The sequence below is a fragment of the Bos javanicus genome, chromosome 9 (genome assembly GCF_032452875.1).
Source record: "Bos javanicus breed banteng chromosome 9, ARS-OSU_banteng_1.0, whole genome shotgun sequence".
Lineage (NCBI taxonomy): Eukaryota > Metazoa > Chordata > Mammalia > Artiodactyla > Bovidae > Bos > Bos javanicus.
This window is the reverse complement of record NC_083876.1, coordinates 64,299,741-64,327,242: the sequence shown is the minus strand read 5'-3', so window position 1 is coordinate 64,327,242 and position 27,502 is coordinate 64,299,741.

Genomic DNA, 27,502 nt, shown 5'->3' with positions numbered 1-27,502 from the left:
GATAATCCTAACAAGATAAAGCTACTTAATTTACCATGCATTGGAAGGCAATTTTTAAAATGACAATCCATGTTGATAGATATTTCTAGTTTTTTCCCCCCAGTGCTAAAAAAATTCTCCTTCTAAGCAAATGCTTGTTGGCTTTTCAAAATTCAGGTTTTTAGTTTGAATCTCCAAGGATTTCACTAGTTAGTTGTTCTTTGGCCACACTGATAGCAAGATTTATAGATGGAAAAAATATGTTTTGAGTTGGTGCTGAGTATCAGTTTATTGTTTGTCCCCATATTCTTATAGACACAGACATGTAGCAATTTGGCCTGAACACAAAGAGGAGAAATTAAGATATCCCAATTCCCTGGTGGTCCTAGGATGCCTTAATGAAGTAGCAAGTGGTAAGGATTTCTTTTCATAATTATAGAAAGTTTTGTTTCATCATACTGGACTTTTTTCCTAGATAAAGGAAGAATTGAATTGCACCATCATATAATATCAATCTTTACCTGTAATTTCTCAGAAGAAATCACATCATCATGAGTCTTTTGTGGGGCTCAATCCAAGCTGTCATATTTCTCACCTTTAAACTTGAGAGAAAGACAATAGCAAATGCTATTTACATTTTCAGACCCTTTGGGTGAGTTCACATTGTATTCATACTGGCAAAAACATAAGTTCTAAAAATAACTTTTATGGATAATTTTACACTTCCATGATCCAAACTTAGCATGAGGAAAATACTAACAACAGCTACCTTGTAATAAACATTTCCTGTGATGTTTCATTTAATTATCACAAAAAACCAGTGAGGAAGGTGTGATTACTGTCCTTATTGTATAGGTAAGGAAGTTGAAGCTTGAGGAGGTTAAGTAACTTGTCGTGACCACGGGGTTAGTAAGTGATGTAACCCACACAGTCTAATGCCAAAGTCTAATTGCTTGACCCATGTCCAATTCCAATTCCTGAAGACCTGATCAAGTTACCAGGCATGACCAGGAAATTGATAATGCATTTATTAATAATAGAGAGGAGATAAGGGTGGGGTGAGGTAGTCTAGGAGAAGCCATTATGTGTCTCCATTACAGCATGACACAACGACAAAAGTTTTCTTGAGGCTTTACAGGTTCTGGTAGGTCTGGGTTCCACTCTCCACATCTCAGCCGGAGACATTATTATTGGAAAATCTTGCCCACCACTTGACATTAAGACAGAGGACGTGTCATTGACAAAACCTGTCCTAAAGTTGAGTTTGATGTTGAAAGTCTGTCATTAAGGACTCAGCTAGCTGGCCATTGCCGTCATTGGGTTGAGATTTACTCCTCGCTCAGGAGTTACGTTTTTGTTTCAAGGCGAGTCCTGGCTACCTTCTGAAAGGAACTCATTCTGAGTTCACAGACCGCACCTGCAAATACACAATCCGGTGGCTATCGGTCCTGGTATTTTTTTTAGTCTGTTTCCTGCAAGATTTTATCAGCAGCACACCTACTGCGTGCCAAACTCATATGCACCCAGCCCCTCCAGCTGCAGCTGAGTGCCGCTGTTCCTCAGTTTACCTCACATTTGACTCATGTCACCGACAGAAACACCACTTCTAACTTTCATGTGAAACTCTGTCAGACACCAGCTCATGATTTGTAGATGAGCTCATGTGTTGCTCTCGAGCCCAAATCAGCACTTTCTCCATATGCGTCCTGTAAGCCAGACTTTCATTTGGCTTTGGCTGTTAAGAATAATTAAGGACTGGGAAAGGCAAGATGGACTTGCCAACTCAGCTACCCTGGAGAGCAAGCACTCCCCAAGCTGTTAGCACAGCTCAGAGGACAAGGCCCGTCCATCCAGCAACACCCCAGGAGGCAGTGGCCACCTTCCCACAGGCCATAGCTAGGAATACCACACAATATCCCAGCAATCTAGGGCACACATGCATATTGCACATGTGTTTGTGTGGGTATGAATGTGGACACACATGTGAACCGAAACCAAACTTGCATTTGCTCTTCTATTTCATTTGTCATAACATGCTGACCACTGGATTAGTTCTTGTGACCTCTGTAACAACTTACCAAGATCTAATGGCTCAAAATCAGATAACAGATATCTTACAGTTCTGAAGATCAGAATTCCAAAATCAAGACTCACTTGGGTTAAAACCAAGGTATCAGTAGGGCTGGTTCTCTCTGGGGCTCTGTGGGGAGAATCTACTTCCCTGCCTTTTCCAGCTTGCAGCACTCACCCGCATTCCTTGGCTCGTGGTCCCTTTCTCACATAACTCCAACCACCTTTTGCTTCTGCTGTCAGAGCTTCTATTTCTCCTTTGAGCCTCTTACCTCTGTCTTAAAAGGACCCCTGTGATTACACTGGATCCACACAGATAATCCAGAATAATCCCTCTGTCTGATGATCCTAAATAACATCTACAAAGTCCCTTTCTTCATGGAAAGTGACATATTCACAGGTTCTTGGGATTGGGATGTGGACATCTTTGGCTTTTTCGTGTTGGGGGGCATCTTTCAGCCTACCAAACCATGAACAACAAATTGATTTTTCAACTCACTAACAGGTTTCAGCGGAGAAGGCAAAGGCACCCCACTCCAGTACTCTTGCCTAGAAAATCCCATGGACGGAGGAGCCTGGTAGGCTGCAGTCCATGGGGTCGTGAAGAGTCGGACATGACTGAGAGACTTCACCTTCACTTTTCACTTTCATGCATTGGAGAAGGAAATGGCAACCCACTCCAGTGTTCTTGCCTGGAGAATCCCAGGGACGGGGAGACTGGTGGGCTGCCATCTGTGGGGTCACATAAGAGTCGGACATGACTGAAGCGACTTAGCAGAAACAGATTTCAGACTGAGTGTGAAAATCACTGGTCAAGCATTATGGCATCAGGTATCTGGGATGCAGGGGTCCAGTGAGAATGCCACCCGTCTGTGGGAACAAAAGGGGATGGGCAGGATGGGCAGGTAGCAAGTATCCCAGGCACAGTGTTATAAATGATCCATAGTCCATCCCTTCCTTCACCAGTCATGATTCACTGTGAATTAAGCACTTTAACGATATGAAAACAATCTCAGAAAGGCTAGAAAACTGCCCCAAGAGCACACAGCCAGAAAAGGGTAGGGTCCATATTCAGACCTGAGTCTTTCCATCCTTCATGACCACATCCTTTCCCTCCATGTCTTGTGGTGGCTTCTCTTTTATCCTCCTTAATCACCTCACAAAGCCAGGACTCGAGTTTTCATTCCTATCCACTGGGTCATCAGGAAGTGATCTTCCACATCAGGGCTTATTTCCTGTGAATTATTGAGGAATTTTTGATGCTGCCACCCTCTAGTTCCACAGACCTCCCTAGCAGAAGAACACGAATTCTCTCTCTCCTGACTCCAACACAAACACAGTACCTGCACATTTTAATAGGAGTTAGCAAGCTTTTAATTCCAATTTAACAACGCCAAGAAACCTGGTTCCAGCTGAAATTGAAGTCAGGAATGAGACAAAGCTGAGCACGAATTTAATACAGTAAGCTATGGAATTTTATCTCAAGGTTTATTTCGAGGTTTGCAAATGGACTTGGAGAAGAATACTCTAGAAATCCTTTTGAAAACTTTCTAAAGATGATTGCTGTTGAACAAAGTCAAAGTTAAATATGGTGAGCAGCGTGGCAAACGGTGCCTTGGGCTACATATCTGGTCACCCCATAGGGTGTGGGGGTTGAATGCTGATATGGAATTCAGGAATCCTGGGTTCTCACTCTGTGCACGTGTGCTCAGTTGCTCAGTCATGCCCGACTCTTTGAGACCCCATGGACTACAGCCTGCCAGGCTCCTCTGTCCATGGTATTCTCCAGGCAAGAATAATGGAGTGCATTGCAATGCCCTCCTCCAGGGGATCTTCCTGACCCACGGATCGAACCAGAGTCTTCTGCGTCCCCCTATTGCAGGTATATTGTTTACCACTGACCCACCAGGGAAACATTCATACCCCAGTCCTCTGCTAACCAGCCGTGTGACCTTGGACTTGAGAGTTATAAACTCTCCAGCCTTAAAAGAGATAAAAGGTGGAGGTTAAACCTGTGCTTTCCACAGTCAAATAATATCTAAGTTTCAAATGCAAAAGAGTCCCTTTCAAATTTCTTAATTAGAAAATACATTCCCAGGGGACTTCCCTGGTGGTTTAGTGGCTAAGACTGTGCTCCCAATGAAGGGGCCTGGGTTCAATCCCTGGTCAGGGCACTAGATTCCACATGCCGCAACCAAGAGTTCACATGTCCAAACTAAAAGATCTCATGTGTTGCAACTAAGACCTGGTGCAGCCAAATAAATAAATAAATAGAAATAAATATTTTTTAAAAATCTCATCATCAAAAAAGTAAGTTAATAAAGTGTGAGAGAGATCTTGCCAGGGATTTTATAGCCACAGTATTGCCCCTGACCCCAGCACCTGACCAGATCACCATTCACCAAACTCCTTAATAATATAAACACACCTCTATGGAATACTTCCCTGGTGGCTCAGATGGTAAAGCGTCTGCCTACAATGTGGGAGACCCGGGTTCAATCCCTTGGTTGGGAAGATCTCCTGGAGAAGGAAATGGCAACCCACTCCAGTATTCTTGCCTGGAAAATCCCATGGATGGTGAAACCTGGTAGGCTACACACAGTCCATGGGGTCACCAAAGAGTTGGACATGACTGAGCAACTTCACTTTCACTTTTCTTTCACTATGGAAGACAATCTCTTTGCCATTCTGGCAAGTTGAAGGGCTAAAACAGATTGCTGCTTCATCAGTTGAAAACTGTTTCAAGGAATTTGGATTAAAATGGGGAAAAAAAAACTATCTCTCAAAAAACAAAGACGTGCTCTAGGACAACACAAAAAAGCCTGAGAAACCAGCAGCAGCCTTCTGTGAATGAGACTCAGCATGTAGTGAAAGTATCAGCTGCTCAGTCCTGTCCAGCTCTTTGAGACTCCATGGACTGTAGTTTGCCAGGCTCCTCTGTCCATGGGATTCTCCAGATAAGAATACTGGAAGAGGTAGCCGTTCCCTTCTCCAGGGGATCTTCCCAACCCAGGGATAGAACCCAAGTCTCTGGCATTGCAGCCAGATGCTTTACCATTTGAGTTATAAGGGAAGCCCCAGAACGTAGTGGGTGTTCGTCAAGTGTTGTTAAATGAACGACCCTGTAGTACGAGAGGCTAGCCAAAAGGTCGGAGGATTCTAGTTGGAAAAATTCACTGGCATATCATGAAGTAGGAGGAGAATGGTTAGGCAGACCTGATATGATTTCACTAGGAGAAGTACATAGTCTTTCAAGCAGTGTTTGAAAAGAAGTTAAAAATAAGGAAGATAGCAGGACGCTCTGTGAGCTTCCATCCACCCTAATCATTTTCCCTTGACAAGCAGGGAAGAAAATAGGAAGGAGGGAAAGATGGAAAAGATTACCCTAGAGTTCTTGGCTGTCCTGTAACATGGTTAGAAGGTTTTAGGTTCTTAAAATAAATGAAGCAGAAAAGCTCTCAACCTCCTCTGGTTTTTCTTGTCTGGACCTCCAGCACAGTGTGTGAATAATATGTGACCAAAAAAAGACAGAAAACAAAGAGAAATCAAGCTAAGCTAACGAGAAACCCAGAAAGGGTTAACCAATGAGGAAATAGAATCTTGCTGAAGTCTTAAGAAGCAAAGAGAATTAAGAGCTGAAAAGGGGGGAGAAAAATAAAGAAAGAGAGATGTTATTTCATCCTAGAAACAAAACTCATAGAGATGGGATAAAAGGGGGAAAACTGAGTGATAGCCTGGAAATTTGCTAGTAATGAGAAGTCGATTTCCCTAGGGGCAACTCATCGTTTCAGAGCAGATTGGACCACGCTTGGGATGCTGTTTCTTAGAGAACTGGTTCTTCCCTCAGCTCGTTTCAATGACAATGAGCATTTCTGGTTGAGTGCGAGAAGACATGAGGGCATCTTTTATTTTCCTAAAAGGAAATTGAACCTATGCATCGTAAGACTTCAGCCTGGGCCTGTGTATGAAAAATATAAGCCAAATGCTCTTGAAGAGAAACAGAAGTATGCTGCCCTTGTGACAGAGAAGTGTCCAAGAACAAAGACAGAGGTATTTTGGCATGCCATTCCTACCCCATGGATTCTTTGTTGTGATACATTTTATGACCAACTTTAAAGACATTGACCTGTTGATCTCGTTCTGGTTTTCATTCGCTACATCCTTCTTAACATAAGAAAAAGTCCCTTAGGATAAGCAGGATTTTCATTTCTAGGAAAAAAAAAAAAAAAACTACACAGATCCCCAGCATCCTAACAGTCTCTCTCCTGCCATATAGAGCTTTAAATGAATAAAAAGGGGGAAATGGTACCATATAATGAGGTTGAGAGCATGGCAAGAGTCCCACTTGTGTGTTGTCCCATGAGTAAAATTAGAGAGGGAATCCACAAAGACACCTCAAGTCGCTTTACCAAATGCCCTCCACTTGGCAGAAGGTTAACTTATGGAAGAAGTCACTCTTCCAGTGAACAAAATTTCTAATTAACATTGAAAATACATGGTAGCCAAGTGTGAGGTGAAGACAGGCCATCTCCTCATTCTTCTTAGCTGGAGCTAGATTAAGCTGTGAAAAGGGGACAGGATAATTGCTCTTGGTGGGGGCATGGTGTTTTCTCCTGCACAAACATATAATTAGGCTGTCTTAACCTCCCGATTCAGCAATAAACACCACTTCACAGACTAATTTACAGTTAAGAGTCACACAAGGCTGTGGAATAAACTCTCTGTGCCACAGGCCCGGCAGTTCAGTTCAAAGAGAGCAGCTTCACTATTTCAAGTCAGCAAAAATCCTTTTGCACTTACCACAGACTAAAATGAGACTGAAATAAGGGCTATGCATTCAAAACATTGAACATACCAGCTAATAAAAAAAACATTTGTGACTGGTCGTAAAAACAGAGAATGTAATTGGCTATACTCTAGAAGTATCTTTTACTTGCACTATTTGGGAAGACAGAGGTCTCCATAATATTGACTTTGCTAACACGTCTACATTTTTCTGTCCGCCATAATTATGCGTCAGTCAGCGACACCTAACTTCTGTAGCTGCCAACAGGTCTCAACTCAGGCGGTGGGAGGTGTACTGGCTGCAGCCCAGCATCAGATAATATTTATCTGGCAAATACTCTTGGCCTGGGGCAGCCCAAAGTGGGGGATGGGGGGGCTCTGTTACAAAGAGACAACTCCTTCATGGAGCTGTCTTCCCATTTGGACCTCCAGGACTCATGGGTTTTCTGGAGGGACATAGGATTGTTCTTCAGTTGCTTCCTTTGTTCAAAAGACTTTAAAGCCTACAATCCAACACAGTCCAGTAGGGGAAGTCAGAGAAGTAGACACATTCTCTGTGGGGACTGTGTTTGCTTCTGCCCAAAGCAGACCATTTAGAGACAGAGAGGCTGTGATGTCCTGACATGGGCTGGACATCAGGAACCATCAGAGAAGGGCTGTGGGCTGTGGATGTACTGGACATCCGAAGTATGAGAGTTGGAGAAAGGACTACAGACAGAGACAGAAAAGAGGTCAAGAGTCCGATCAGCAGGACGAGAGATGAGACGATAGCATACATGGTCTTATCTACACTCAAATATGAATCATTTGTACGTGATTTTTCTCTCATTCTCTACTCAAAGTATGAAGAGACAATACAGGTTGTAGGGTCATGTTTCCCCCTCCCCCCCAATCCTCTTTTTTTAGTGAACAAATTCCTCTGTTCAGTCAAGATTTTCAAGAACAAAGACTGTGCTTTATTACTACTAGTAGTTCTTAGGTTCCCAAAATGCATAGAGATTCAGTCCCTGTCAAGTGAGTGAATGAGTGAATAAATGAATGAAAGAAACATTGTTGTATGGCAGAAATCAACACAACATTGTAAAGCAATTATTCGCTGATTTAACATAAAAAATGAAATACACTACTGAACATTTCTGGTGGTCTGGTGGTTCAGAATCCGCCTACCAACGCAGAGGACACAGGTTGGATCCCTGGTCCAGGAATTAAGATCCTACATGTGGTAAGGTAACTAAGCCCTTGCAATGCAACTACTGAGCTTGTGCTCCAGAAACAGTGCTCTGCAACAAGACAAGCCACCACAGTGAGAGGCCAGTGCACCAGCAAAAATAAAATTAATTAATTTTTAAAAATAAACTATTGAAAGACTATAAAATAAACAGTCTGATCTTACAATTTTCAAGATTCGTGGCAACTACAAAATCCCATTTTTATGCTTTTTCTTAATTAAGGAAAAATGACTGATACAATTCCAATGAGAATAATTCAGATAAAACTATTCTTACTTTTCCAAAACAAGTAATGCATAAAGAATATTATTTAAAAGATTATTAACTATGAACAACAAATAAGAAAATTTATTTTTACTTCAGAAAGAGTGATTTAAGTCACATTATTTTGTGTGAAATAAACAAGACAATTTTAAATGGCAACCAACAACCTTGATTTTGACCACTTTACATTGAGACTACTGTACAAGGGAAGAACATTAGTTTAGTAAGCATTTATTTTAAATTTTTGAAATTAGCAGTAATTCAACATTACAAAAACAAATGATACCAAGCTGCAATTTCTTCAAAGTGGCCATACTCATTATTTTTTTAAAGTGACATCTCTTTCAAAATGTTAGTACTAATTCTATAAATTCCTGATGATACACAGGAGCACAAAAGTTATAGTTGAACCTTGAGAGAAGCATAGCTATACTTGATATTTTATAATTTTGTAAGTCATACTTGTTATGTGGGCAAATCTATTTAACTGTGTTTAACTTCCTTAATATGCTTAAGGGGCCTCTTTAAGAATTAGGTTTCCTCATCTTTTAAACCAGTTTTAAATGGTTGCACAGAAGCAGGGGCATGTGGTACTGAAATCAAAGATCTTAATAAAAACTGATTCAACAGTAACTAGATAATTTGTGTGTTCAAAGTTATTACAATTCCTTTGATTTGTTAGTTGCAAATCCTGCTTTGACTACTGGCAGTATTGCAGCCAATGAGGTTTATACAAGAATTAAGTATTGCTATTAAAAATTTTTTTTCAGTTTCAATAAATAAATTTCATTGTGGGAAAGATATCTATTTTTTATAAATTGATATTCAAATAGTTAAAAAGACTGCAATTTATGGTCAGGAGGGCCAACAATGTTTCATAAAATTTTTATTTTACTCTCAGAAGAAAAGCTTGTATTGATAAATCTGTTCTTCTTAAAGTTTCTAGAGAAAGTAATTAGCCAATAAAATACATCAAAATGCTTTAAATTTTTAAAAAACATAAAAAGAAAATCATTTCAGTAGAATCATCTTTTTAACTTGGATAGCCAAGTTCAAACCACAAACAAGCTACCTAAGTGTGTCGGGGGGATACATTACGGCCTCTGTTCACTTGTGTGTGCATTTTCACACGTGCACATGAATACTTTAGGAACAGCCTCTTAACAAGTAAGTAGCTGGTGAGACAGTTTCAAAACTTGTCAAGAATCATTCATACATCCTCTTCCCGTGGAACACAGCAACTATTTTAAAGTGAGCATCAGCACTGCACACAACTGTAGCTACAGGGAAATGCGTGTAACCCTAATCCATGGGCTCCCACGGTTTCCCTTAATTTAGGGCTCTGGCCAGAGCAGAGGTGAGAGTTAAAACAAATAACGTCAAGGTGGTGTACAATTCCCTCCAAACACAGGGATCATTTCGCTGGTTTAAGAAAAGGAGAGAATTAATCAAGCTAAGGAGCCACTTAGTAGCTTAATTATGAGTCTTTTAATGTCTTTTCATAATCAGTTAATAAATACCTTAACAATAAAATTGAATTTAAGCTTTTAATAGGCCAGGTTGGCTCAAACCTAAACAAAGGAATTAGCAGCTTCAGCCTTTTGTGCTGTAACTGTTCACTGTTAGGTGCCAGGAGAAACAAAGCATTTCAAGCGCAGGGTTTTTTGTGACTCCCCATAATAAACGCTTGTAATATCCCCAATTTCTGGAGTGTAAGACGCAGGTCTTATTTATCACAGTATGAGACACACCTGGCACGCGGATCAGGAAACAACTGTTTTACTTCATTTCTGTCATCACCTTCCAACAGATTTCTTTCACATTCCAATTTGGATGGGAGGACTCGACTTTCTCTCCAGAAGTTCTCCATTAACAGTTTCACAGCAGAAGGCGCCATTGGTCCGTTTCCTCGCGCAGCAATTAATTACCCAGAGCGGCGTGTTTTGACTCCGCGGTTGCAGGCGCGTCAAGTCCTTGGCATTGACTTCCATCTGCCAGCAACATCTTTATCGTCAAGCCCCGCGTCCCGGGGGCTGAGCAGTGAATTGTCAGAAATCCTCGGACCCGGAATGACGAACACAGTGTCAAGTCAGCAGCACAAATTACCAACTTCAGCTCCCTTCAGTCACTTTTATTAATATGTGCTTGATGGGAGGGAGGGCTTTTTGAAGGCTGTGTCACTTTCGGCGGTTCGGCACATGAAAGGCGCCTTGGCTCTTGCATTACCCTCAGCAGGCGGATCGAACTGGAAGTCTTGAGCTCTGGGAGCCCCGCGAACAGCTATGCACTAATAAACCTTGAAAAGCTTGAATTACACTATAACCCACAAAAATTTTCAAATTAAAAAGGCATATTTAGAGGCCCCCCGTGGATAGTGATTTTATTTAGTTTAATTCCCTCTTGTGGCCAATTAGATAGACACCCTGCACACAGGCACACACTCCGGGGGGAAAAAACAGGGGAAAAAAATAAAAGTTTAACTTTGGTTTTGAAAAAAAGTGGCAGTATATCATTCCTCCATAGACAAAAATTATTTTTCCGGCTGTTGTTCTGTAGAGAACAGGGCTGTTAGAAATCAATGAAAGGGACTGCAAGATGGAGTTTTACTTGGATTCGTTTAAAGTGATCCAGCACCCGGGCTTATAAGTCTGTCCCGGTGAACTGCCAACTTGAAGAACAAAAGTAGAAGTCCCATCACCAGGCAGAACATCTTCCTTTAGTTGCCTTCAATTATCTTCTAGTCAAAACGACTTCTCTGTCTTAAGAAGGCTTCAAAGGCATGGCTAATGGTAGGTTGGCTCATATTTGTTTTTTAACTAAAGTGACTTGTACAACTTCAATGCATTTTTATCATCTCTGCCTGGAGTTCATTTACTCAAATGGAATTCAGATCGATGCGAGAGGTATATTTGTGACAAAAACTGTTCATCACATCTCTCACGGCTCACCGCTGCTCTCTCCATCAGGACTGCGAAATTCACCTCCTTCTCATCTGGTGGCAGGCTTCATATGTACCATATGAAAAAGGAGTTAATAAAAGGCGCATTGGAAATATAAAGTGAGGTCAGGGGCGACCGTTTGGCTGAAGGCCTTTCTTTAAGTGTGGAAAACAAAAGAACAAGATTGTTTTAGCAGTTGCAGCTGTGGGGAGAGGCCGCTTTGCACGGGGAGTGGCAGCCAGAGTCTTTGCTACCTGTTTCATGCGTCCATCAGAACCACTGTTGTCCCCCCACCCCCAACACAAATGTCTGCACAGTAGGTGCCCCAAACTTTAGAAAGTTCCTACAGGGAAAAAAGAGGAGAACAGCCCCCAGCTGGCTTCCCCCAGGGAGCTCTTCGTATTGGAGGGAAGAAGAGTGGGAGTTGTAGGGTCAGGCGGAGGGTGGGAGGGCCTGCCTGAGACTTCAAGCTCTAACCCTCCCCTCTCCACCTCTGCATCCTCCTCAAGCAGCAGTGATGAATGGTGTTACTGTGTGCACAGAGAAAAGTCACCCGCATTGGACACAAGTCAGTGGGTAGGTTTTTAAAAATAAGTGCTTAAGATTCTGTGGTTGGGTTCATCCGATGCCAACCAAACCGGAGGAAAAGAAAACAACATTGTCAGTCAAGCAGTTGCTTGTTCCACAAGACCTCAAATACGCCACTTGACAGATTTGTTTTCTTAATGAACTGACTGGTTACTTTGGCATCACTTAAGAGCTGCCAGGCAAACAGTGAAACTCAATCAGAACTTTATCCCTTTTAAATGAAGATAAAAGAGAAAACACTTAATAATTATGTCACGGGACAATGATAATGAGCCCACAAAACCCTTTAAAATATGTGAACATAAATCAGTTTACCAGAGTAGTTGTGACCCAGCCAAAGAGAAGACTTCATCGTCTTGATAAAGAATAAGAAAGATCAACCCAATGGGACAAGCCAGGCTCCCAAAGAGGGACAGATACAAAAGGGTAGATGGACAACACAGACACATCATCCTCCCAATCCATAAATTCTGTTCTTGGTGGAGTAACTTCTCCCGGTGAGCCGTTCCTGGAACAGCAATCACCTCTCCGGGTTCAGTCACACAAGTTCGCAAAGAATTTGGCACAATGCGGCCAACAGTAAGTGCTCAACAAAAGTTAGAAAATGTTCTTTCTCTTTCTTTTCCTGCTTCCAGTCATCCCTAGAAACACCTTAGCCTAAATAAACATTACTCAGCATGTTACGTTTGAGATCAGATTGCTGTTGCTTTAGGAAATCTTACCTTATAACAGGATTTACCTACACTAGGGATCACAAAGAGTTGGACACGACTGAGCGACTGAACTGAACTGAGAACTAGTGCAAGGATCTAGGCCAGTGAATATATAAGACCAATGAGAACAATGAAAAAAGCCTTCCATACCACCTTCTATTTCCCTTCTATATTGAAAACCTTAACAGTTCAAACACATGTGAGCTTAGTCAGTCGTGTCTGACTCTTTGAAGCCCCATGGACTATAGCCTGCCAGGCTCCTCTGTCTGTGTAATTCTCCAGGCAAGAATACAGGAGTGGGTTGCCATTCCCTTCTCCAGGGGATCTTCCCAACCCAGGGATCGAACCCACATCTCCTGCATTACAGGCAGATTCTTTACCATCTGAGTCACCAGAGAAGCAACTTCAAAACCACTTCCTCTAGACACTTACTACTCAAGAAGTGTGTTTTCAGAGTGCAGTAGCAACATAACCCTGAGTGGCTAAAATGCAGACGCAAACCCTGCCATACCCTTCTTGGAGTCAACTTCTGCAAAGATTCCCAGGTCATCACTGTGCATATTGAAGTAAGGGAATTTGTTTAAAAAATACTAATCCTGAGATCAAATCCTAGGCCGATTATATGGGACTCTCTGGTGTTGAAACCAGTTTCATCAGTACTTTTTAAACTTCTCCAGATGATTCCAGTGTGCAGCCAGGTTTCAGAACCACTGCTCCAGTCCCATTAGCAAAAATCAAGCTTTAAAATTAAGGAAATATCGAAATAAGAAATATAGGTAGAAAAGACTACCCTTTAAGGAAACCCATTGAAAAAAAAAATTTCTACATTTCTAAAATCCTAGTGATTGAAACTGACAAACATCTTTGTATTTAAACCTTGGCCTGTACACACCTCTCGGGTAACAAGGTACCCGGGTGGGCAGAACATTTATTGACATAAGTCCCCGTGTTTATTGATGTTGCCCATTTTCCACTGATTTTAGAACTCTGTAGGGGAGGTGTTGTGACTTTGAAAAGGCTATTTTTTATAATCAAATTGCTTTACTTCAAGGTTTATATAACATGCCATACTATTAAACAGTAAATAAAAACCACTGATAAATCCCGGGTCCCCCACAGGTAGTTTGGCACATCCTTAATTATCTGGTTTATGAGCAAATTGCCACCTCAGCTTTGGTTTTCAGCTTGTTAGATGCGTGTGTGTGCACACACTTTTTACTTGGCAACCTCTCAGCAGATTCAGCCTTTGAATGATGTTGCCAAAATATATTAGGTGGGGGAGGAGGGAGGCGGGTTAGGAAGGTAAAAGGGCTGAACTTTGAGGTTGGAGTTTTGCTTTTTCTGTTTATATTTGTAGCAAACATTTAATTTGATGGTTTTTTTTGTTGTTGTTGTTAGTGCTCCTGAGGACCTGAAAGAGTTACTGATGACAGTTGAAGGTATCAATATAAATCCACTTAATATACTGAAGTTTTCTGTGCAAGCTGAAATGCCTCTCCCATAGCACCCTATCTGTGTTTGCTATTTTCTACTTTTCCTGCTAGCAAGAATTGCTTGGCCGCTCACCATTGCCTTCCAGCAATTAAACCTTCCAAAGAGGAAAATCCTTCTCTGTGACTTCCAACTTAAGCTAAATAACATTCTTCGATGGCATGAGACGATTTTCGTTTGTACTTTTACTGTTTCACAAATGTCTGCACTCAGGGAGTCTCCCAAGTGTTTACAATCATCTCTAATCCCTGAACTCCATGAAATCCATGTTTTTCTTCTGAACCTCAGAGGCTTGCTCACAGCCTCCTGTGGGCTCTGCCCCCACGGGCTCCCCCTGGCGGCTGAACCCCGCTTCTCCTCTGCTAGTCTCAGGGGAAAACACCTCGGGCTTCTCTGAAGGCGTCAGAAACAAGAAGCGAGAGACAGAAAAAAAAGGAGGAAAATCGGGGGGCTGTCCAGCCTTTTGGGGAATCGGTTCTTGTGATAAAATGGCTTTTTAGTCAAGTTCCAGGTCCTAGCACCTTGATTGCCCAGGCACCAGAGGACGACCCCTTCCCCACGCCATGGACTCAGGCTGTTTGGACAAGGCATATGAAGTATTATAAACCTTAGCAATCCCCTGCATCCGGTATTGATTAGACATGTCTGGCGCTGGCAAACATTATTAATATATAGAATGCTATAGAGATTGATTGCTCTACTTTCATTTTTCTTCTTCCTGCCAGCCCCCTACAGGAGAAAGCCCCACAGCTGTTCTGAATCCCATGGCCAGAGACATATTATAGCTTGTTTTGATGTTTCACCAGCAAGTTCTGTGCCTCATACAGGCATAAGCCAACGAGAACATCCCAAGTTCCAACCAGAGGCCGAGACACAATCACCCTGTCAGGTATTGTTAGTAAGTCAGGATCATAAAAGATAATAAACTCTCTCCCATCTTTTATGACGGCACACCAAGATCAAACACTTTCCATACCAGAGCGCAAAGCCCCCAGGACCCGTTCTCCCTGACAGATGTTCATCTGCTATCTGGGTATCGACGTGTTGCTTAATTTATTGATCCACAGAGAAAAGGAAATACAAAGACTCTAGAAATCTGGTATTGTACAAGCTGCTTTCCAAGGCTGTGGGCCCTACAAATAATGTGGAGATTTGATGTCATGTTTTAGGAGCTGTTTGAATATTGCCCTTTTGTTTTTATTTTTATTTTTTTTCAATGTCTAAACCAAAAAAAGGGTGGGGGTGGGGGCGGGGGGGCTGTGCAGAGAGAGAGATCACTTAAAGAAAATGAGTTGGATCAAAAAAATCATTTTGTGTTTTGTTTCTTATTCAATGAACAATACACTTAGCAGTGGTCATCATGCTTTGCTATTCTTTATTAACTTGCTGGCACTCAACTTTTGTCCTCAATCCCAGGCATACAAAGACTAGCTCACTCTGGACTTCAGAGAATGATGAGGGATAGGATACAATAAAATTCTATAGTGCAAAGATTTGTGATCCAGTCTTACTCTACTCCATTCTCCGTTGGACCTCTGGACTGCCCATGTGAAAGCACAACTCCAACTGTATGTCCCCAGGTAGACAGAGTCTTGGAGGGTGGCCCTCCCCACCAAAGGTAGGACACACACCAAATGGTGTCCAAGGCCTTCCTCCTTGAGGTCCCAGCAGGACCTCACCAGTCTTACATTCAAATATTCTCTTTCACATGCCTATGCCCCAGCCCAACTGGATTACTTGTTCCTCTTTCTTAAACTCTGACTTGGCTAATGAAGTCCTTACTCATCTCTACAAGTAAAAATCCTTGGAGTTCCCTCCCATCTAGGTCACCAGAGCATCAAATAGAGCTCCCCCCACTATACAGCACGCTCACACCAGTCATCTGCTCCACGAGAGCAGTGAATATATGTTAATCCTGCTCTCTCAGTTCATCCCATCCTCCCTTCCCCCCACTCTTGGCGTCCATACATTTATCCTCTACATCTGTATTTCTATTTCTACTTTGCAAACAGGATCATCTGTACCAGTTTTAGGGGATATGTATATACCTATGGCTAATTCACTTCATTGTACAGCAGAAACTAGCACAACATTGTAAAGCAACTGTACCTCAGTGAAAAAAGAAAAACACCTCCCCAAGCTCCTCCTAAACCTGGTGCAAGCACGTCCTTCTCTGCGCTCCTGACGTGCCTGTGAACACCACAGTTTGCTTGTCCCAAGTTGCAATTCTCTGCTATTCCTGAATAAGCCCATTTTTCTGGTAAAAAAGAAAAAAAAAGAAAAGAAAAAAAATCCTTTGAGGATCAGGCAACTCAATCTTTGATTGCTTGTGAGCCATTCTTTGTATTACTCCAGAAGCTATTTGTGTGTACAGTTCCCTCTCTCTCTCTGGACTTCAAGAAATTTGAGTCAAGAACCAGATATTATGCATCCTTTGACCTCACTTGTCCCTTCTCTTTATATAATAAGTGACTGGTAACTTCCCAAGTGGCACAGTGGTAACATATCTGCCTGCCAGATGAGAGTTTGATCCCTGGGTTGGGAAGATGCCCTGGAAAAAGGAATGGTAACCCATCCCAGTATTCTTGCCTGGAGAATCCTATGGACAGAGAAGCCTCACAGGGTACTGTCCATGGAGTCCATGGAGTCACAAAGAGTCAGACATGACTGAGCATGCACACACACAGCTACCATTCAGTGAAAGAATGGATTAATTACCATGCTCATCTTGGAACCCCTGCCCCAAAGCCTTTCATGATTTTGCCTAAATTAAGAAGAAAGTTAAACGTCTTGGACTGCCCTCCAAATGTGACCCCTATGAAACTTTAGAATTTATTCTAAACTGCCTGGATAAAAATACTCTGGCAAACTGTCCACATACTGTCTTTTGTCACATTCTACCCCCAACCTGGACTGCCCCCACCTCCCCTTCCCACACAAACCTACATATCTCCTTTTGGTTATGAGCTCGAGTACACCCTAACCCTGTCTTTCCCATGCGGCTTTCACAAATCCCAGCTCTCAGAGATCTCTGGAGTCATACAATATCCCATACTTGTTTCACATATTTGTCAACTATAACTTGCAAAGCTTCAGCAGCAGCCAGAATTTGAAACTTGCATTTCTTAAATTTTGAAGACATGAATTATATTCTCTCCATCTTTAAATTCCCCACAGTTCATAGCATCATGCTTTCATAATCATCAAGTATTTTATCACTTTACCTTGTAATAATGGAAAGAAACGTAGTTGAGTCATAGATTACACCAAGCCAAAAGTTATCCTATGTGATGATTCCAAACCATACTCAGTGAATACTCTGAAGTTCCCTTTCTTCATCTGTAAAGAGAAATGATTTTCAAAATTTAACCATGAAATCACAACCCATCACACAAACACACTCACACACACACATTAAAAAAGTTCTCAATGCAGTATTTACCCTTGCTTTGCCTGATGCAATCTAGTATTTTCAATTGCATTTCATTTAAAAGAAAATACCATGGCCCACTGATGATTTTATGATCTACAAATGAGACAAAACTAATGGACCAGTATTGAAAAATGGTAGTGAAAACAGTATTGAAAACCATTGATCTAGAAATTCCTAGATTTCTAGCTTCTTGAAAGTCTCCCAAACCTTATACGACAGAGAAGTCTAGATTCTTCTTCCTGTCTTCAGTGAGTAATCAAATTCTAAGACTGTGCAATAAAAAGGCAGCAAGGCATCAGTAGCCTCCATGGTGATTCCACTAGGAAATTCCCCAGCTGCAGTGAAATAACCATGGATGGTCCAGTTAAATATCAAACATAAAGCTACACTACCTAGCTAGAAAATGTATTGCTTGCCATTGTCTTTATCTGACTGGAGAGTGAAAGCATCTTGCGGGTGTGACTAAGTTCATGGATTAATAAACTTCTCTCGATTTTATTGGTATCACACCAAGCTGTTACTAAAATTGGTTTCTTGTGAATGTGCATCACTTGCAAAGAATTGTTTTAACTTACCAAAGAGACTCCTTCTATTATCATTTTGTCTTAGGAGTGCTTCTCAGCCAAGTTGGATTTTGCCCCCAGGGAACATCTGACAGTGTCTGGAGACATTTTCTAGTGTGTACCCTCCCATTGGCACAACTGGGAGGGAAGAGTGGAGTGCTGCTGGCATCTAGTGGGTTGAGGCTAATGATGCTATGGAACATCCTACAATGCTCAATACAACTCCCAAGGAATCATCTTGCCCAAAAAGCCAATCATGCCACTGTTGAAACACCCTGTTCTTAGCGTGTTTATGCATCTTATTTATTTATTATGGTGATATCATCCTGAAGTCCAACTGTGCACACAGAAAAGCACAAAAAGCCATGACCATCACTCAGAGATCTCACGCTGTCTCATCTCTGCCTCTGGAACTTCAAATTAGACTCTATCAACAAAGTTGAGCCCTGCCCTTGAAAGGTTCTCATAATCTCCCTCCAGTCAACTATGTTTTCAGAGCACCAACAACCTCACAGCTTCACCACTTGCATTATCCAAATTGCGGGATTTTCCAGACCTCAACTTCACGGTGGAGCACAGCTGTAGCCACAAGAAACTAATCAGGGAAATGCAGATGCTCTTCCAACATCTGTAAGAAGTGTAATATTTGGATCCCTAATTCAAAACATATTACGAAGCTGAAAACATGTCCCTTTTCAAATGTTCCTCGCTGCTGAGTCCTTGGGTCATGTGTCAGTCATTTTCATTGTGCAAAGGTATGGCAGCAGCTGCTAAGGTGTTCTCTAACTCCTACAGTCACCCAAAAGAAGCCAAGGATTGTTTCCTATGTATTTGTATATTGGAAGCCTTATCAGGCACCCAAGCTGTGACCTCTTCAGCTTCAGGACTGTCTATATGTCTGGAACCTCAAGTTTTCAAGAGTGCTTTCTACATGAGAGACCAGGACACTTCCTCAACAAAAATTACAGAATTTTCTGTCATGGCCTCCCAAATGGTTCTCTGACCATCCATTTCTTCTCTCTCTATTCTAATCCATATTCAACCACCAGATTGATTTTTCTATACCATTTTGCTTTATGACTTCTTTATCCCAAAACCTCCCATGACTTTTCCTTTTCACAGGACTCCAGCATTTTGCTTTTGATGTCTTTCCCTACCTGGCCTCTACCATCTTCTCCAAACTTACCTTGTGTGACTTTCCCATTTCTCTGCTCTGACTGGGTTTGCCCAAGCTTGTTTCTGCTCTTGGTTTCCATTCATTCTGTTTTCTGCACCTGGAAAACCTCTGGTGTCAGTCAGAGTCCCAGCAGGAGACACGACAGTGGCACTCAAAAGCCTCAGCAGATGAAGGGGCTCTACAGAGATGTGGTCAGCATTTGGGGAACACAGCAAGGGAGATCTGTCACCCCGCCATCTGCACAGCGAGAGGCGAGAACAGGCCACCTGGAGGAGGGCCTGCCTGACAAGAGCAGTAGTCAAAAGTGGAGAGGATGGTGCAGCTGCTGCCAAGCAGGGATCAGAGGAAGAACCAAGCCAAGTCTCTCTAGCTACCTGCTGCTGGAGAGCATTCCATTGGTTGAACCAACAGGAAGTCAGAGGGCAAGGGAGGCAGTTCATGGAAGTCAGCTTTCCAAGACTCAGAGCAGAGCAGAAAATGGGTGAGTGTGTGTGTGTGTGTGTGTGTGTGTGTGTGTTTGTGAATAAAAAACACATAAAACTTTCTCCACTCATCCAAATTGCCACCTCCATATTTGTGTTCTCTGCTCCTTGAAAAATGAACTGATGTGCCTCTTATTGTATTTAATATCTCCCATTTATTCTTTTATCAATTCATTGTTACTTAATATATTGTGTTCTATATAATTTCTCCCTAATTGCAATTATGAACAAATTATTGGGGGCGGGGGGGCAGGGAAGGGGAACTGTTTTCTATGACTTTGCTTCCTCCTCTGGGTAATCCACTGCTGTGAACATCGAGATGCTCAGCAAGTGTATACTGAATAAATCACAAGAATCAAGATGTTCTTTGATGGATGCTGGAAAATAATTATGCATTTTCCAAAACTATATATGGAGAAAAATATAGTTATATTTTGAAATATTATACGAATAATATAATATTTTGAAATATTTCAATATATATATATTGAAATATAGTTATATTTACACCTTAAATCAGAGATGGTTCCAACCTCTCTGAGCCCCACCACCTGTATCTCCCTTTTGCCTTTAATGTTGATTCAATTAAAAGATAAAGCTAAGAATTTTTAAAAATAGAACAGAAATGTGGTCAGAGCTGATGAAGTCCTGTGTCTCTTTTTGTCCATTTCAAGTCCTACCCAGTGGAATATATAATGTCTTCTAGCACAAGAAGGGAACTCGGTGAGTATTGAGTTTTAATGATGTAGAAAATAGAACAGTGTGAAAGAGTATTTAGAGTCTAAGGAACTAAATAATATAAATCCTGTGGCTATGAAAACAAGCTGTGAGCTCTTAAAATATTCCAGTTCATTTTGATGGCTGTGGGGTCTTTCTGTTATCTTCAAAGCCTGCCTAATCTTCTTACTCACCTTGAAAAGAATTATTTTTAGCACCAGTTCACACTCTAAAATACTTAAAAAATCATAAGTGTTTCTTCTACTAATAGTGTAGTTTGGGGAAATTCAAGTAGATATATATGTGGCATTCTACATAAAGTGCTTCAGGAAAGATTTAGCAAACTCCATGTGATTTTAAATGGATACGTTCCTTGAATAAGGGTTGCATTTTGGCAAGTCAAATAGAGGAGAAAATATCACTGCGAAAAGTCTCAAAGGGAAAAGTGAGTGTTTGCATAGTCAGGGAATCTGAAAATGGACCTGAGAAAAACAGACATCAATACTGTTAGCTAATTTCCTGTAATAATGTATCTTGAGAAAGCTGAGTGATGAAGAAGGACCATGCCCAGGCAGAGAACATGAAGAAACAGAGTACTTGCTGTTACCTGGGTCAGGAAAATAAAGAATCATGGGTGGAGAAACAGCTGGGAAACCCATAGCGAGAAGGGTGATGGATGTAAGGAAAAGGGAGGGTTCTCTAACACGGTAGCCTCTTGGGGTCATGAGCAAGTCTTCCCAGCTCAATCCTGTGCTTGCCAAAGGATTATAAATTTTTTCAATCTAGCCGCTTTTTAAATTTTTGCTTAAGCCTTTCATTCACAAGTTTATGAGACAAAAATGTTAAGAATTTTTTAACCTGAAATAGATATTTTAGGTGCTATCCAGAAAGCAGAGAGCTTACCCTCTAAAACAAAACAAAGCAATCAGCAAAACAAGACAACTCTGTTTTCCTTGGCTAGCTATAATTTTCACCAGAGCCCAAGCTTTCAATAAATTATATGATGTGGAGAAGAAAGTTCAAGGTGCCTCCACGATTCCAATGCAGCCACCTTCAATTCAACTCAGTCCCATGGGGATACAAGTGCAAATAAGTTGTTATAATAAGAAAGAAGTTTTCACCACTCTGGTCAGCTGTGATTTTCCAAAAGTTATGATTTTTGAAGCAAATTTTTACAAAATATTGAAAGAAAGTATGAAAGTGAAAGTCACTCAGTTGTGTCCGACTCTTTGTGACTCCATGGACTATAGTTTGCCAGCCTCCTCTGTCCATGGAATTCTCCAGGCCAGAATACTGGAGTGGGTAGCCAGTCCCTTCTCCAGGGGATCTTCCCAACCCAGGGATCAAACCCAGGTGTCCCACATTGCAGGCAGATTCTTTTCCATCTGAGCCACCAGGGAAGCCCACAAAATATTGGGTTGACCCAAAAGTTTGTTTGGGTTTTTCTGTAAAATGTTACAGGAAAAAACCTGAATGAACTTTTTGACCAATTCAATATATATCTTAGCAGTCTCTGCAGTTGGAGGAAAAAAAAAAAGGTGTTTTATTCACTCAGGAATTTTTCAGATGCCTTTTGGATCTCACTAGAATTTTTAAAAACTTTATTTGTAAAATTCTAAACCTGGAATTAATTATAATATATACAGTGATAAATCTACTTGTTTTGGAAACAAATAAAGGGTACATTTATAAATACAAAGCACCTTCAAAATGTGATTCCTAGTTTCTCTACAAAAGACTTTTTTAGATCTGTAGTAGCCTTTTCTTCTGACTTGTAGACCATGAGAGTCACATTGGTGGGTCTGCTCAGCCCTGCCCCTTTGAAGAAAAGGCACAGAAGACAAATGTTCCCCGACAACAGCCTGGATATGTCCCTCAGAACTGCATCAAAAGGAAAAAAATAAAAAGTGCTTATTAAGCTCTCTTGATGTCACAGTAGAACTGACCACATTTTCTTACCTAACCTCATGATAGTCTGTGACGTAGATTTTATTCCCATTTTCACAGATGAACAAAGCAAGTCTTAGAGAGATTGGGAATGGGGGCAGAATCAGAATTTAGAAGCAATTTTTCTTCTTTTATCTTCTCTGAACTCGCCCCATAACATATTTACATATTAGCTCCCGGCTTCTAAAGTTCTGATGATTCTAATGTCCCATATAATTAAGGTTTAAAAATAAGATTTAAACCTTCTTTCCTTAGCAATGTGATTCCGTGTGCATCTTCCCAGGAAGTTGGCCACACTTAAATGTGTGTGCGAACCAGTGATTCCGCCCCCTCCAGCTGCTGCTGCTGCTACAACACTTCAGTCGTTTCCAACTCTTTGCAACCCATGGAGTGTAGCCTGTCAGGCTCCTCTGTCCACGGGATTTCCCCAGGCAAGAACACTGGAGTGGGTTGCCATTTCCTCCTCTTCCAATTCAGGGATCAAACCCATGTCTCCTGAGGCTCGTGCATTGCAGGCGGATTCTTTATCACTGAGCCAACAGGGAAGCCCCCTCTAGCATTCTCCTTCAAAGCCCAACTACCTCTTAATACACTCACACACTCAGAATTTCTAAAGGGCATGTTTCTCGGTGTTCTAAGTCTCCACAGCTTCTGAAACTCCTATGACAGAGTAGTATATAGGAGCGCAGGGAATTCTGTCACCTTTCACGGGTAACTTGAGTCCCCAGATTTCTTCCTGAAATTTTAGAAAGCCAGCCCCCAAGATTTGAAAGCATAAAAATAGAAAGGAGAAGCTAAGTTGGGGAAGAAGATGGAAAAAGAAAGGCCAGAGGCTATGTTTGTGTCTATTCTTCAAACAACTCACTATAGAAAATTAAAATGCCCTCCCCCATCACCACTCACCCTGGCTTCACTACCACCACCACACACACGCACGCACATACACACACACACACACACACACACACACACAGAGTAAGATATGTTCCATCATCAACTGCTCCCAGCCCAGAGCAAAGCAAATCAGGCAGAACCATATAATTTATTGCACCAAACTGGAATTACCCCCACCCACTTAAAAAATCTGGCTTCATTTCAGGGTAACAGCAGCTCAGCTTTGGCAGGGCTCAGTCAACGTGGGTGATCTGTGACATGTGGCAGAAATATAGAACTCATCAGATTTAATAAACCAGAGTTCCACACACGACTGGAAGGCCTCTCTCAACAAAGGCCTGGAGGAGTGACTGCGGGCCGTCCCCAGGCTTTCTGGGGAAGCCACCCCCTCCAAGTCCAAAGCTCTTTCTTCACTCAGAAGTCAGGAAAGACCAACAGGGCTGTCCCAGCAGAGACGGGAGGTGATGGAGTCAGGAATAAATGTGGGTGAAACAAATACAGTGTTTGGAAGCCAGAGAAGTAGAAAGAGCAGTAGTCAGTGTGGCCACCATGGGGGAGTGGGTTATTTCTCATCTCTCTGCTGGAGAGGGCAGGCAGTGGGGGGAAAGGGGGTGCAGTGTCCCTTAGCATTCCCAGCACAGGCAGGAGGTGCCCTCTGCTGTCCGCCAACCACAGTACACCAGGACGGTGTCAATACTCGTCCCCTGGGTGAGCCCCAAGAAGTGATGGAATGACTGGAAATCCTGTTTCTACTGGCCACCTGATGCAAAGAGCCGACTCATCAGAAGAAGACCCTGATGTTGGGAAAGATTGGAGACAAAAGGAGAAAGGGACAGCAGAGGATGAGCTGGTTAAATAGCATCACCAACTGTATGGACATGAAACTCAAGGAAATAGGGGAGGACAAAGGAGCCTGGCATGCTGCAGTCCAGAGGGTTGCAAAGAATCAGACCTGAGTTAGCGACTGAACAACAACAATTGCAGTGACAATGGCCTGTGGTGTACACAAGCCACTGCTCAAGTCATTCCAGGATAGCCGTGGGTTCTGGAATGTCCACACAGTGGATGTATGCATTTTAGAGGACACAGTTCTAGCAGCAACTACCAGGGGTCCCAGAGCAGGAGGGAAGCTCTGCAAATCTCTTCAGAGCCGTTGGGCAATTATATCTCTCTGGTGGTCCAATCAGCAAGATGGGAAGGGGGAGAGAGCCAGACAGAGGCTTCACAGATACGGAAAGAGAAGAATCACTCAGACCCTTGACATTCTGGTCCCTAAAAATTGGTTACTGGGACCCTTAGGCCACGGCCATGCAGGAATCCCATCTACACTTCTTGGGCCACTTGTGATTCTAGGAGCAGTAATAATAGCTCCAAGGAGTCACCTGCCGCCATACCCAGCACTGACCACAACTCTGAATGGTACTGTCATTCTCACTTCACAGGTTAGGAAATCAAGTTCACAAAGTCATCTGTAAAGGACACATACATGTCCCCTAAGTGCTGGAGTCAGGATTCCAACAGGTCAGCACACCTGCAAACCACTCCCTCCTCTTTCCTCTGCACCATACCACCTCCTATGTTGTTGAACAGACAACTAAACTCCCCACCGTGGAAGGTCAGCCAGTGAAAGCCTAACCCCTGTCCTGCAAAAATAAAGTCAAGTTCAGTGAAATCAGACCCCGTGGGCATGGGGCATGCTCAGCAAGTGTTGTGCTGGCACTCTGACTTTCTTATTTTGATGACTTGTGTGCCAGGTGGCTAAACATCCCAGGACCATCCTGATTCAAGCACACCTGGAGCAGGCAGTCAGTGGGCTTGACGTTATGTTGAAACTGGGGGCAGAGGGGTTGCTGGTCAAAGGGCTTGTCACTCACTCAGAAACCCTATGCTCTCATCCAGACTGCACATTTCACGGGCACCAACATTTCAGGATTGTCAGTCAATTTCTCTGGGTCCCCGTTTTCTCTTTAATAAAATAGATGTGCCATTTTATGAAGTTGATGTATATGTAAATATGTATACAGACATATGTGTTACATATGTAGCTATGAATAATACTATTTTACAAAGTTACAGGGATTAAATGAGAACATGTTTTTCTATTCATATGTGTCTATCTTTACATACATGTATGCACACCCACACACATCCACACTCCCCAACTCTATGAAATAGAAAAGTGAGGTATTATTAATATGTAACTGGAGTAGACAGTGCTTTCAGATTTTTCTCATCTAAAGGAAACTGATGACAAGTTCTATGAATTACCACAGGAGAGGGGCAAATATTACAGTTTTTAAAGAATCCATAATATTTGTGGCTTGCGTCTCGCTTTGGGGGTAGAGTTTGGGGAGAGGATGCAGTGGGGAGGCAACTTCTAGAAGACCATATGCTGTCCTGCTCTGGAGTCCCTGCCCACAGACCCCCAGCTGTCAGCCAGAATTCTCTGAAGACACAACGGTGGGCCTTGTAGTGTTGCACCCCTTCAGCGCTGGGCTCCAGCTAAGACTGAGGACAGACTCCTCGCTGCATTGTTCTGACCCCTGGCTCACAGAAACCAGGCCATGTCCCAGGGCCTGCACCCTCATTGCACATGCCCTGGCTGCAGTCTTGCCTCTGTCTGGTCCCCTGTCTTCTGTGACCACCATAACCTGGAAGTGTTCTGTGCTGCTGACAGCTGACCTTTCCTCACCACCAACCCGCCCTTCCTGTACTGAGGACACGGACATCTGCAGATTCAGTATATTTAAGAAGGATCTGGGACACACATGTGCTCCGAGTCTCCAGTTCTCTGCTTCTGTGAAGAAAACTCTTTGCTTTACTAAGTCAGACTTTTTAAGAGACTATTATAAAAATAAAAAATAAGACACTGTCAGCAGATCCAAATCCCCCTTTTTTAAATCCTTCCAGCTCCCCTGGAATAGGTACTACTTCTTCTTTGTTGGACACTTTGTTCCAACGACAGTCTGAGAGTTACCAGACTCTCCCAGCTCACAAGCCAAGCGCTCTTCACACTTTGCAAGCATATCTGCTCCCTGGACATCTAACCTGACAGTATTTGCTCGAGAAGGGCATTCTCAGCAGTGAAGTTATCCAGAAGAGTTTCAACCTATCCTTTGCCACAGAAAGTCACTAGGACCTGAGTTGCTCAAATGAATTTTAACAACAGAGAAACCTGATTCAAGAGTTGTTCTACCAACAAGATTATATGAATGACTAGGTGAAGTTAGCTCTTTATCCTCATGTTCCAATGAAAAAGTACACTGTAGAAAGTATGGCATTTGACCTACACAGTAAACATGATCTTTATAAGATATGTTTTGATCGTATGTCATCTATCAACTCCTAATTTGGTGTGTGTGTGTGTGTGCGTGTGTGTGTGTGTGTGTGTGTGTGTGTGTGTGTGGAGATGGCACCAAATTCTGAGAATACTGTGTAACATCTGCCTTTGCCCATGTGCTCTCCCACCAATCAAGTGTGCTGGGCTCTGTCGACTGCTAGTTTCCCAAACAAATGAAACTTCTGTTGTGGTTATCTGCCCCCTGCCCCTGCCACACTATTTTTTTCTGTCCTGTCTGACCTCCCTCACTGAGGATACGATCAACTCCACATAGCCAACAAACAAGTGTCACACACACAGACACACATGCGCACGTGTTATACAGGAAGAAGTTAAACTGAAGCTGAAATATTCGGCAAGAGTTCCTTTTCTACACTCTTGGGATTTTCAGAAGGAAACACCACTGTAACCTTAGCTGTCAACACATCAACAAAACGTTCCCAAAGTCTAGGATAGTTTTCTCTGGCCCCCTGGAGAATGCTGAGGAGCGGACTTTTCTCCATGTCTGTTTCTGCCTCTGTTAGCCCCATGCTTGGGTTGTTCATCCCAGACCTCAGCTGTTCCCCACTCTGGTGGTTCTGCTCCCTCTATCAGGAGCTTTCTCTCTCAACCTCTGTCTCCCAATCCAAACACAAAGTCCAAAGTCTCCCCTGACCACTACCAAGTCCCCAATCCTTGTCTTTTGATCCCGAGTCCATCATTTTCTTTGTAATTTGAAACGGTGAACTTCCAATTGGAAGTGGACAAATAAAACACAAATGCTTAGGCAGCGTTCAACACCAGTGACCTGATAATAAAGACAACAAAATGAATCAATAATAATAAATTTTATTTATTCATCACCCAAGTTGCCCCAGGTACAACAGAGATATTCTCTATTTTAATTGCCAT